Source organism: Rhinoraja longicauda, chromosome 27 (genome assembly GCF_053455715.1).
Source record: "Rhinoraja longicauda isolate Sanriku21f chromosome 27, sRhiLon1.1, whole genome shotgun sequence".
Lineage (NCBI taxonomy): Eukaryota > Metazoa > Chordata > Chondrichthyes > Rajiformes > Arhynchobatidae > Rhinoraja > Rhinoraja longicauda.
The window spans coordinates 9,675,941-9,689,153 of NC_135979.1; the positions used below are offsets into that span (position 1 = coordinate 9,675,941).

A 13,213-nucleotide genomic window follows, 5' to 3' on the forward strand; every position below is an offset into this window, starting at 1 on the left:
CCTGACTCCCCTATCCTTAAGAGCTCTATCTAGCTCTCTCTTGAATGTATTCAGAGAATTGGCCTCCACTGCCCTCTGAGGCAGAGAATTCCACAGATTCTATGTTTTCCCAGTTTTGCACCCTATACACCAGGGGCAATTTATAGAAGCCAGCTAACCTACAAATATGCACGCCTTTGGAATGTGGGAGGAAACCGGAGCACCCAGAGAGAACCCACGTGGTCACAGGGACAATGTACAAACTCCGCACCGAGGGCACTCATAGTCAGGATCGAACAAGGGTCTCTAGTGCTGTAAGGCAACAACTCTACTGTTGAAGAGCACACAAATGGATCAGGTTACCTATTATAATTTGGACACAATGATGTATGGGAAAATTAAGAGACAAGTCAAGATTGTATTATTGTCATATGTTCCGAAGCAGAGCAATGAAATTCACACTTGCAGCAGCACAACAGATATATAAACATAAGATAGACATAAAAAGCTGGAGTAACTCAGCGGGACAGGCAGCATCTCTGGAGAGAAGGAATAGGTGACGTTTCAGGTCAAGACCCTTCTTCAGACTGGTTAGGGATAAGGGAAACGAGAGATATAGACGATGATGTGGAGAGAACAGTGATTGAAAGATATGCAACAGAGTAACGATGATAAAGGAAATAGGCCATTGTTAGTTGTTTGTAGGGTGAAAATGAGAAGCTACTACGACTTGGGTGGGGGAGGGAGAGAGAGAGGGAATGCCGATGCTACCTGGAGTGAGAGAAATCAACATTAATACCTCTGGGCTGTAGGCTGCCTAAGCAAAATATGAGATGTCTTACACAGATATAGAAACATAGTGCTTTGTAAACAGCATAACAAAGAAACAAAAAGTTCAATATACACTGGATGCTTCACATACTGTGCATTTACTGTGGAGGAATTATAAGAAAATAACTGCAGATCGAAGGTATTTATTCACAAAATGCTGGAGTAACTCAGCAGGTCAGGCAGCATCTCAGGAGAGAAGGAATGGGTGACATTTCGGGTCGAGACCCTTCTTCAGACTGATGTCAGGGGGCGGGACAAAGGAAGGATATAGGTGGAGACAGGAAGATAGAGGGAGATCTGGGAAGGAGGAGGGGAAGAGAGGGACAGAGGAACTATCAAAAGTTGGAGAAGTCAATGTTCATACCACTGGGCTGCAAGCTGCCCAGGCGAAATATGAGGTGCTGTTCCTCCAATTTCCGGTGGGCCTCACTATGGCACTGGAGGAGGCCCATGACAGAAAGGTCAGACTGGGAATGGGAGGGGGAGTTGAAGTGCTCGGCCACCGGGAGATCAGTTTGGCCAACGCGGACCGAGCGCAGGTGTTGAGCGAAGCGATCGCCGAGCCTGCGCTTGGTTTCGCTGATGTAAATAAGTTGACATCCAGTGTGGAGGAATTGATCAGTCAAGAGGATCGTGAGGATGTGACCACAGGGATCCACATGAAGAATATTCCTGACCCAAAACGTCACCTATCCATGTCCTCCAGAGGTGCTGCCGACCTGCTGAGTTGCTCCAGCACATTACGTTAGAATCATAGTCATAGAGTCATCACATTTGTTTGTTTGTTTGTGATCGAACTTCAGCCAAAATGGTATAAGATAGCGCAACAATTTTAGGCCCACCTTACTCACCATCATTGCTTTAATGGTAAAAAATGGTAGTTTTATTGGAATCGGAGTTATATTTTTAAAGTTATTCACATTTTAAAGTTTAAATCTATCTCCTAGGGAGGGAGGGGGTGGAGGGAGGGGAGGAGGGAGGGAGGGTGGAGGAGGGTGGATAAGGGGGGTTGAGGAGGATGGTGTGGGGGGGGAGGGGGAGGGGAGGGAGGGGAGAGGGGAGAGGGGAGGGGGGTGGGGAGGATATGCAGGAGAAGGTTTGGGCCCAACGGGTCCACTTGGTCTAGTAAATCATAAAACACTTTGTGTCCTACCCAAGATTCCAGCATCTGGAGTACCTTGTGTCTCCAAGAACACAATTTGCGCAAACATTGTGGATAAGAGCAGAGACTGTGGGGAGGATGTGCAAACTAATCTCAGGATCGAGGCAGAGGGAGCTATTAATATTGTGTAATTAAAAAGTTCTTTTCTACACAACCTACAAATCTGCACGTCTTTGGAATGTGGGAGGAACCTGGAGTGTCCGGAGAAAACGCATGTGAAAAACACCCGTAGTCAGGATGAAACCCGGCTCTTTGGCACTGTAAGGCAGCATCTCTGCCACTGCGCCAATGTGCTGCTCGACTGGATCATTTATAATTTGTATAGTGCTGAGGTATCATGAATATTAATCTTATTATTTCCACAACACGTGACCTCTATCATCTAGGGAACAGGAGGATCCAGATGCAAGGGAACACCTCAACCTATAGGTTACCCAACAAGTCGTCACACAAAATCTCAACCTGGAAATGACTCCGTTTTCTCTAGCTCTATGTGCTGGAACACTCTCACCAGCAGGGCTGTGGAAATATGTTCTCCACAATGATAATTTGGAACTGTCCATAAAAGCTGGCCTTGCCAGTCAATTACACATTCCATAAATAAATAAAGGTCTTTGGTCTTTGATATTGATACATTTTGGGTACTTTCCCAACTTGAAGTTGCCAGCTATCCTTTGGTGTCGTCTCCAACGAGTCTATCTTCTTAAGAGTGAGTGTCAGTAAAATATTCAACTCTGTGGGGTATCATAGCTAATCTGAATTCATCTGATATTTGTGGTGGCACTGGCACAGTGGTGGAGTTGCTGCCTTACTGCGCCAGAGACCCGGGTTCAATCCTGACTTCGAGTGCTGTCTGTACGGATTTTGTACATTCTCCTTGTGACCGTGTGGGTTTTATCCAGGTGCTCGGGTTTCCTCCCACACTCAAAGATGTACAGGTTTGTGGGTTAATTGGCTTCAGCAAGTTGTAAAAATTGTCCCTTGCGTGTAGGATAGTGCTAGTGTATAATAATAATAATAATAATAATAAGCATTTATTTTATATAGCGCCTTTCCAGAAGCTCAAAGCGCTTTACAAAAACAATCATAACATAAAAACAAACAGACAAACTATCCTAACGGAGAAGCGGCGAATAAACAGCGCCAGCGTCCTCTCACGTCAGGGTCCGGCAGTAGACAACAAAAAGCACAGGACATACAGATACAATTTTTACACAAACAGCCATCACAGTGATTGCTCTAGGCACACCCTCGCTGTGATGGAAGGCAAAGAAAAGTCTTATCTCCTCCTCATTCTTCTCCCGTGGTGCCACGAGGTGATCGAGGCTCCCAACTTTTTGAAGCCCCCACCGGGCGATGGAAAGTCCCAGGGCCAAGCCGAGCAGGCCGATGAAGGTCCTGAGCCCCCACCGGGCGATGGAAAGTGGGGTGATCACAGGTCAGGGTGGACTCAGTGGATGGAAGGGCCTGTTTCCACACTGTATCTGCATCTTTAAAGTCTAACTCTATACATGGGGCCAATTTCTCTCTTTTTACTGGATACAGCAATATCACTGAATTGTGGGGAAAATAGGGCCAGATCAATGGAAAAGATCAGGGCTTTTAGGAAGCTGATAACCACTTTGTGTGTCTCCTGCGATCTTTTCATGGCTGTTCAAGATGAGTGAAATGTAGTCAGCCCCATCCTGATCTCATCAAGTGAGGTTAACTTTCACTCAGGCATTTTAGGGTCTGCTACAAATGAATCCTCATTAAAAAAAATAGAGTGAAAGTTAACTCAACAGCAAGACTGGGGATTTGAGTACCAGAATAAAGTCTAATTACATAAAACCATGGTGAAACCGTATCTGGAACAGTACGTATGTATCTGGCCTCCCTAGCTCAAGAAGGGCAGATGTGATATACGGACTGCATCAAAGGCAAACAACATTGATTCCTGGAATGGTAGGGTTGTCACACGAGAAGAGATTAAGTAGACAGGGCCTTATTAAGAGTCTGATGTTTATGGGCTCTTTAGTTGTTTGGTCTGTGTGGTAAACTATGACATCGATAGGAAAAACGAGGGTGAGCAGCTTGGGTGCAAATTGAAAAACTGTGCCAGAAAGGTAATAAGCTCTGAATGACTCTCTCAGCCGCATGCAAATTGGCATGGGGTCAATAAGATCAGGGAGTTAATTATGCATCTGAAAGATTGGTGTGGGAGGAATGAGCTTCAATTCATGGGGCATTGGCATCAGTACAGAGGAAGGTGTAGAAACAAAGATCTGATGCTGATTTACACCAAAGATGGACACAAAGTGCTGGAGTAACTCAGCGGGTCAGGCAGCATCTCTGGAGAAAAAGGATAGATGAGCCATCGGGTCGGGTCGGGTTGAGACCCTTCTTCTGAAGGAGCGTCCCGACCTGAAACGTCACCCATCCTTTTTCTCCAGAGATGCTGCTTGACCCGCTGAGTTACTCCAGCACTTCGTATCAATTTGAGGAAGGAGTGGGTCTTCATGCTAGGATGGGTTTCACCTCATTCTGTGATGAGGGAATGGAACAGTTAGGATTATAGATAAAGCTTTAAACTTAATAGTCAGAGCAGGGTCTGGTGAGAGGAAATTTAGAAAGTTAAAGACAGGAATATTTGACACGTGGACTGTGTTAGAAATGTTAATGTGAGAAATCAAAGATAATCCCACGGTTAAAGAAAGGAGGGAGAGGGTAAATGACCCTAACAGGCCAATTGACCTAAATCAGTGGTCAGGAAAACGCTGGGATCCATCGTTCAACTGGTAGCTCAGAGCACTTAGAAGATAATAATGGTACTGGGTGGTTTCAATATGGATTTATGAAAAGTAAATCACATTCAACACGTCTAAGTTAGTTGTAGATTGTGGCACAGAGAGGTTGAGGCAGTCTGAAACTTTGAGCTCTTTGGAAAGATTAAGCTAAAGTCAATTGCAAACAAATTTCAGAAGAAGTGACTAACCGACTCAAGAATGTCTGAAAGGTGTAAAGGAGTAAAGGTGAGCTTTAAGCCCCTTGGATGTGTTGTGACTGAGGCTTATGGCTCTTTTTATGCAGGTCTGGATCGGGCCATGAGTATTGACACTCAGAACCGATTGGTAAGATGAAGGATCAGATGAACATTGTTCCACAATCAAAGAGTACTGAGGCAGATGGAAGGACATAACCCGCATTGGTGAGTTCCATCGTCATTTACTTTGAATCTTGAGCCAATATATTGAAGAAAGGATTGTTGATTATGTTAAATATAAAAATAACCGCCAAGTTTATTTAATGAGTTGAAAATAACTTAAGTAAGCAATAGTTTACATTTAAAGTACAAAACCCAATGGGAAAAGTGATCCGTTGTTCAAGGCTGGATAAAAGGAATTCCATTTCAGCTGCTTTAAATAATTGTGAGGATATATTGATATTGATCTCAATATATATTAGGAACTAGATATCAGCATATTGACCAATGAAGACATTCTCTTGTTAGATATTCAGTTGAATATCCATCCAAGTACTTATCCATCCATCAGTCTGAAGAAGGGTCTCGACCCAAAACTTCACCCATTCCTTCTCTCCTGAGATGCTGCCTGACCTGCTGAGTTACTCCAGCATTTTGTGAATAAATACCTTCGATTTGTACCAGCATCTGCAGTTATTGTCTTATACTATTATATACATCCATCAAAGTACCCATAAATAATGTCAGTAACCAGTTACCAATCTAGTAGTCCACTGACTCACTCAGATGGCTGCCATTACATCCATTCACCCAACTCTGATATTAATAACGACTTGCTTTACAATGCATAGTAAAATAACACAAGGGGCTTTCTCAGCAGGCGGTCAGAGGAGAGGAGGTTTGTGAGAAATGTGAATCCTGGTCTGGGCTAGTTGAGTGGAATGGGTTTTGGGTGCTGCAAGGTTCTGCATTATGAAGCACTGAGCCCATCAGCAATCTTAGTAAAGGTAATAAAAGGGATGGCCTTAAAGTAGAAGGTAGAGAGAGGAGAATGTTTAGAGTTTAGAGATGCAGTGTGGAAACAAGCCCTTTGGCGCACTGAGTCCATGCTGAGCAACGATCACCTGTACACTAGTTCTATGATGTCCCACTTTCACATCCTTCATGCTGGGGGCAATTTACAGAAGCCAATAAACCTACAAACCTGCACGTCTTTGGAGTGCGGGAGGAAACCGGAGCACTGGGAGAAACTCCACATGGTCACGGGGAGAATGTTCAAACTCCATTCAGACAGCACCTGTAGTCAGGATCGAACCCGGGTCTTTGGCGCTGTGCAGCTGGTGAGGAAGAGAAACCCAGAGCTTGGGGACATGTTGCAGAATTCATGACGTAAAGGAGACTGGGGCGTGCAAGAGGCATGGATGTGGAGCACAGAGGCTGCAGGAGGTTACAGAGGCAGGGAAGCCATTGAAGGATTTTTGTTTAGTTTATCGTCACGTGTACTGAATTACAGTGTGAAGCTGTTGTTGCGTACTATCCAGTCAGCGGAAAGACAATACATGATTACAATCGAGCCATCCACAGTGTGCAGATACATGATAAAGGGAATAACGTGAATAACGTTTAGTGCAAGATAAAGTCCAGTAAAGTCCGATCAAAGACAGTCGAGGGTCTGCAATGAGGTAAATAGTAGCTTAGGACTGTTCTCTAGTTGTTGGTAGAATGGTTCAGTTGCCTGACAACAGCTGGGAAGAGACTGTCCCTGAACCTGCAGGGAGTGCCTTTTCACACTTCTATATCTTTTGCCTGATGGGAGAGGGGGGGGGGGGGGGGGAGAGAGAGTGTCCAGGGTGCGACTCATCCTTGCACATGCTGCTGGCCTTGCCGTGGCAGTGTGACGTGTAGATGGAGTCAATGCAAGAGAGGTCGGTTTGTGCGATGGGCTGGGTTGGGCTGCGTCCACAATTTTCTGCAATTTCTTGCGGATTTCAACATGAGAACGGGAATATGGCTTTGCCCCTACACACAAACCGGCCAGCCCCTCTGGAGAGCTGTAATCACAGCCACTCCTCAATCCCCCCCACCCCACCCCCACTGCTCTTTTGTCTTGGTCACACTTGACTGAGAACAGAGGTCAGGAAGAGACCATTACTTTGCTGCATGCAATCATGTAGCAGTGATTTATTCATCAGCCCTGGGTGTGCCAGCTGCATGAATTCACAATGTCACCAACACTGTGAATAGTCAAGGAAATGCTCCTTCATTTTTGTTTTCCTATATACCTCATTTATCTCTCCATCTTTATTTATTCCAAAATCTCTCTTTATCCTATTCCCAATTTCTATCTCTGTCATTTTCATCTGTTTTTTTATCATGCGTCAGTTCAATGATTCAAAATGATACTTTATTGTCACATGTACCTATGTGCAGTGAAATGCTTTGTTTTGCATACAACCTGGTAAAATCATAGAGCAGTACACAAGAGTCGTTGGATGAAATATAAAATTGAGGTCTTGGCTTCTCTCTTAGATAGACATAAGAGATCCCACAGTACTATTTTGATGTCTGAATGGGATAGATTCTCCAGTCTTTTACTGATCAAAATTAATCATTCACTGATGACCACCGGGTGGCGCCAGCAATGGCTGCCTCGCCAACAGTCTGCCTGTCCCTTCCTTCCTTGTTGTTTAATAGTATGTGTTAAATATATGTTTTTAGTGTTCTTTAGCTTGTTTTGTGTGGGGGGTGGGGGGAGGAGTTGGGGGAAACTTTTTCTAATCTCTTACCTCGACAGAGATGTGATTTTTTTCCGTATCGCATCTCCGTCCACACTGTGGCCTAACATATGGCTGTATGGCAACCCGCATATCACTGTACCTTAATTGGTACACGTGACAATAAAAGACCTTTGAAACCGTTGAAGATTATTACAATTGATTATCTGCTCATGATCACATTGCTGGGGGTGGGAACTTGCTGTAGGAAAATTGACTGCCATTTTCCCATCAGATTGTATGCATGATTGTCTATAGTGGTTTGGAATGTCTTGAAAGGAACGTGGCAGATCATATGCAAATGCAAATCTTTCTTTCTCCCAACCTTTGCTTTATTCCCTCTTGTATTCTCCTTCCCCCTGGCTCCCCCTCTCTCTCTGCCCTCTCTCCCCCTTCCTCCTCCCCTTCCTCCCTTCTTTCTCCCCTTCCCTCCTCTCTCCCCTCTATCATCTCTCCCCCTCGCTCTCTCCCCCTCTCCCCCTCTCTCTCCCCTCTATCCCCCTCTCTCCCCCCTCTCTCTCCCCCCTCTATCTCTCCCCCTCTCCTTCCCTCTCACTCTCCCCCTCTCTACTCCCATCTCTCTCCCCCCCTCTCCCACTCCAACCCCTAACTCCTGCAGTCTATCTCTAATTCTCTACTACTTTATGCCTCCCTCTTGCTCTCAATTTGTAATTTATATCTCCCTTCACTGTTCCCTACCTCCGCATCTCTCTACCTAGTCCATCTCTCCATGTCTGCCTCGACCAGGTCTTATGTTTTATTCTTCTGGACCGGGCTCTCTTTGGCTCCCTGCCTCTCTCTATCTCTCTGGAGAGAGTCTCGAGCTTTCTGTGTCACTGACTGCCGTTCTTTCCCCCGGTCTGTCTCACGGACTGTGCTTCTGCATCAGAATGACTAGCAGAGTGATTGTGTGGATGGTTTGTCAGAGCTGGTTAAGGTGATGTGGCTGTGGTGATACCTGACCCAGCGTGCCTTGGCTTCTTTGTGGCTGCCATCTGTCACAGAGTAGCTTTAGTCCAGCTTCCCTGTTGCGCGAGACCTATTTCTTTAAAGCCCCCAAAATACTGCCTTTTAGTGTAGGCTCGTCTTTTTTCCCCGTTCACGAGTTTGGGCTCCGACAACTCTGCCTCTCCGACTGAACGCGGAGACAAAGTCAGCCTCCACTCCATTCCAAGCGGTAAGCTGTGTGGCATTTCAGGCTGTTTGCGTCTGAAACTAAATGAAATGGAATAATCTTTGAAATCGTTCCAAGGTCCTTCACAGGAGAGTTCACGGATAATTCCAACTGACGCTGGGCCAAGAAGGAACAATTAGGACGGATGACCAAAGCTGTGGTCAAAAACACGGGGTTTTAGGTAACGTGTCAAAAAGGAGTAATTTGGGACATTGAACATAGAAGAGTGGGGCACGAGAACAGGCCCTTCGGCCCACGATGTCCATGTCGAACACGGTGTCAGGTTAAACTAATCTCCTCTGCCTGCACCTGATCAATACCTCTCCATTCCCTGCATATCCCTTTGCCTCTTAAATGCCACTATTGTATCTGCCCCGCCATCTTTTCACTCTACCTCGGTACTCATGACGATAAACTAAACTGAAACTGAAACTGAAACCACCACCCCTCCTCCCCCCCCCCCAGCACGTTCCAGCACCCACCACTCTCTGTGTCGAGCAAAAAACTAGTCCCGCACATTTCTTTGAAATTATCACCTTAAAACTATGCCTTAAAGAGGAGAAAACCAGGGAGTGGTTTTACGGAGGATATAGGAGATGGAACAAAGGTGGATATCTCCATTAATTGTGATCTTGATTGTGGTGGAAGGAAGATATTCTGGCTGGAGATCTGTGACCAGTGGAGTTCTGCAGGGACCTGTGCTGGGACCTCTGCTGTTTGTGACATATATCAATGGTTTGGACGTAGATTTGTGTAGGCAGGCGAGCACGTTTGCTGACGATGCCAAAATTGGAGGAGTTGCAGACGGTGAGAAAGACTGTCAGAAGATACAGCGGGACATAAATCAGCTGCAGAAACGGGCGGAGAAATGGCAGATGGCGTTTAATCCGAGCAAGTGTGAGGTGTTGCACTTGGGAGGTTGAATGTAAGGGGAGAGCATACAGTTAATGGCAAGACCCTTAACGGTATTGATGTGCAGAGGGATCCTGGGCTCCAAGTTCATAGCTCACTGAAGCTGGCAGTACAAGTAGATAGGGTGGTAAAGAAGGTGTGTCGTATGATTGCCTTCATTGTCAGGGGTATTGAGTATAAGAGTCAGGAGGTCGGTCATGATGCAGCTCCATGAGAATTTGGTTGGGCCGCATTTGGAGAATTGCATGCAGTTCTGGTCGCCCCATTACAGAAAGGATGTGGAGGCTTTGGAGAGGGTGCAGACGAGATTTACCCCCAAATCTGCCTGGTTTAGAGAGTTTCAGCTACAAGGTGGTTGGACAAACTTGGATTATTTTCTCTGGGACTTCAGTGGTTGAGGGGAGATCTGATAGATGCATATAAAATTACGACAGGGTAGACAGTCAGAACCTTTTTTTCCTAGGGTGGAGCTATCCAACTCTACAGGGCAGAGTTATAAGGCGAGAGGGGGAAAGTTTAATGTAGATGTGTGGGGCAAGAGAGTGGTGGGGGCCTGGAATGCTTTGCCAGGGGCGGTGGTGGAGGAAGATATTCTGTTGTGCCGCTGCAAATAAGAATTTCATTGTTCTATCTGGGACATATGACAATAAAACACTCTTGACTCTTGGAAGTGCTGGGAATAGAGGGGTATGGATCATGTACCAGCAGGTGAGATCTGTTTAACTTGGCATCAAGGGCAGCACAAACATAGTGGGCCAGAGGGCCCATTCCTGCGCTGTACTGTTCTATGTTCTGTGATTAACATTCTACATGGTTCCCCTCTTCATGTCACTGTGACCAAAACCCTTCCTGGCACTCTATCCTTGATGATGCTCATGGTTGTGCATTCTGATGTAAAGTCTCTCAAACTCCAGGATCCGTAACAAGGTGCATCGTCACCAATGCACCACCTCCACCATCCATCCACTGGCAACTGGTCATCATTGCTGTTTACATCTAACAATATTAGTAATATACCTTGAGTTACTACAAGTCAAAGTTCTGAATACTAACTCACGGCCCTTGAGTATTTTGAGTCAGTTTGAGTCAGTTTCAAGTTTGTGCTGGTGAGTGGTGACTTATTTTCACAGGGAGCACAGTGGCACAGTGGTAGAGTTGCTGCCTTACAGCGATGGAGACCCGGGTTCGATCCTGACTACCGATGCTGCCTGTACGGAGTTTGTACGTTCTCCCCGTGACCGCTTTGGCTTTCCCCGGGGCACCGGTTTCCTCCCACACTCCAACGATGTGCGGTTTGTAGGTTAATTAGCATTATAAAGATTGTAAATTGTCCCTGGAGAAGGCAGGAGGATCGCTGGTCGGCGTGGACCCGTTTCTATGCTGTATCTCTAAACAAAACTAAACTAAACTTGTGTCTTGCTGGACTGTAATGCCAGTTACTGCATAACTCTTGTGGTCATCTTGGAGATTTGGATGCCTGATGAACTACAGAGGGACTGCCTTTGAAGAACGCAAGTTGCTGTAGATATTAACTTTAAGCAATAGGATGGGATTATTTTATACGTGGTGCAGGGAGAAGGCAGGTGGATCTCTGGTCGGCCTGGACTCGGTGGGCCGAAGGGCCTTACAGAGTAAGTTTGAATTTGTGTTAATACTAAAACCCTCAGCTTGCTTCAACAGTCTTGGTGAAAAAAGACCACCGTTACTTTTACTTTCTCCCTGGTCTCCTCCACTTCCCAACCAGATCAAATTCGCTGCCGAGTTCATTCCTTGTTCAATTTACTATTTAAGTTTGAGGGCATAGCCTCAGAATAAAAAGACGTACCTTCAAAACGGAGATGAGGAGGAATTTCTTCAGCCAGAAGGGGGCAAATCTGCAGAATTCACTGCCACAGATAGCTACGGAGGCCCAAGACATTGGATATTTTTAAGGCAGAGATTGATCGATCCTTGAGGCTACCGGGAGAAGGCTGAGAATGGGGTGGAGAAAAATTGATCAGCCATAATTGAATGGTGGAGTAGTCTCAATGGGCCGAATGGTCTAATTCTGCTCCTATGCCCCGTCGTACGGTCGTTTGGTCGTATGGGGAGGGATGAAGAGTGGAGGAGGAAGATGTTTTCTTGGTATCCTCATCATTCCTCCACTCTGCACCCGGCCTGTAAGTGTCATCAGACTATTTAACAGTGCGACTCACCAATGTCTCCCTTTGTTCCACTTTCCTCAAAAGCCTTGTGCACGTTTGAGACAATTCACTGTGGACATTGAGGTGACGCAACAAACTAATCGAATAGAAAGGCGTGCATTTATACGACACCTTTCATTAAAGACCAAGAAGTGTTTTACAGTCTGCACAACATGGACGTGAGAGTATAATGGTTGTGTTACTGAACTAGTCATCTCCACACCTGCAATGATACTCCTCATAATCTGAATCAGATCCCACCACTCTGAAGAAAGCAATGCCAATATTACCAATGTAAGACTGTCATTAATCTATTCAGCCGATCCATCACCAACAGAGAGTGAAATATATATCACAGGAAACAAATGACTTGTTTAAATAATAATTTTCAAAGCCTTTTTAAAAAAAACAAATACTTTATTCCAAAAACAAAAACAAACATTCTGTGGCGGCTCCCAAGGGTTGGGCCATACCGCTACCGACCCCTCGGCACGGGAATGGACCGGTCCAGGGGGGGCGGCCCTTTGCTACGGTTATAAAGGACGAGGTTTTGGGCGTGAGTTCACTCTGGTAGACTTGACTAGTCTAGCAAAAGTATTAAATTAATTCCTCCCGAAATACCCGGCTCCTCGCATTTATTTCGGGCTTTTTCGACGCGCCACAATACCAAGTAGTAACGCGATCAAATCAAAAGCTGCCTGTATTGGCAGTTTACAAACAAAACAGTTATCGGATTAAAATTCCGCCAACTTTGTCAATAATGCATTCGACCTCCCGCGGCTACCAGCGTTCACGGAAGGCCTCCAGCGTCCACGTGGACACCGCATGTTCCCTCCCCAGGGACACGCGAGCACGGACATAACCCCGGAAAAGGGGCAGGCAGTCTGGGAGCCACTATGATACTCTTGCACTACAATGGCCATTGTAAAGCATAAAATACTGCAATTTGTGTGCAGGGAGCCCTGACAAACAGTGTAGTGAAAGTCTGCTTTTACGACTGCTAATACTGAAGAATTGAGTATTGGCCAGAACAATGGAGATTGCTTCACAGTAGACATGAGGAATTGCAGATAGACACAAATGCCTGGAGTAATTCAGCAGGACAGCCAGCATCTCTGGAGAGAAGGAATGGGTGACATTTCGGATCGAGGCCCTTCTTCAGACTGGTTAGGGAGAAGGCCAATGAGAGATATAGACGATGATGTGATAAAGAACAATGAATAAAAGATATGCAAA

General features: G+C 45.6%; 1 long non-coding RNA gene across 3 annotated transcripts in view; it reads left to right on the forward strand.

The window, feature by feature from the left end:
- LOC144606945 (uncharacterized) overlaps positions 1-13,213 on the forward strand; it is a 164,139-nt gene that overhangs the window by 124,083 nt on the left and 26,843 nt on the right. For all 3 annotated transcript variants that reach the window (XR_013549013.1, XR_013549015.1, XR_013549014.1), the window contains one exon: positions 5,042-5,159. This is a non-coding gene — a long non-coding RNA (uncharacterized LOC144606945). The remainder of the gene's footprint in view (positions 1-5,041; positions 5,160-13,213) is intronic.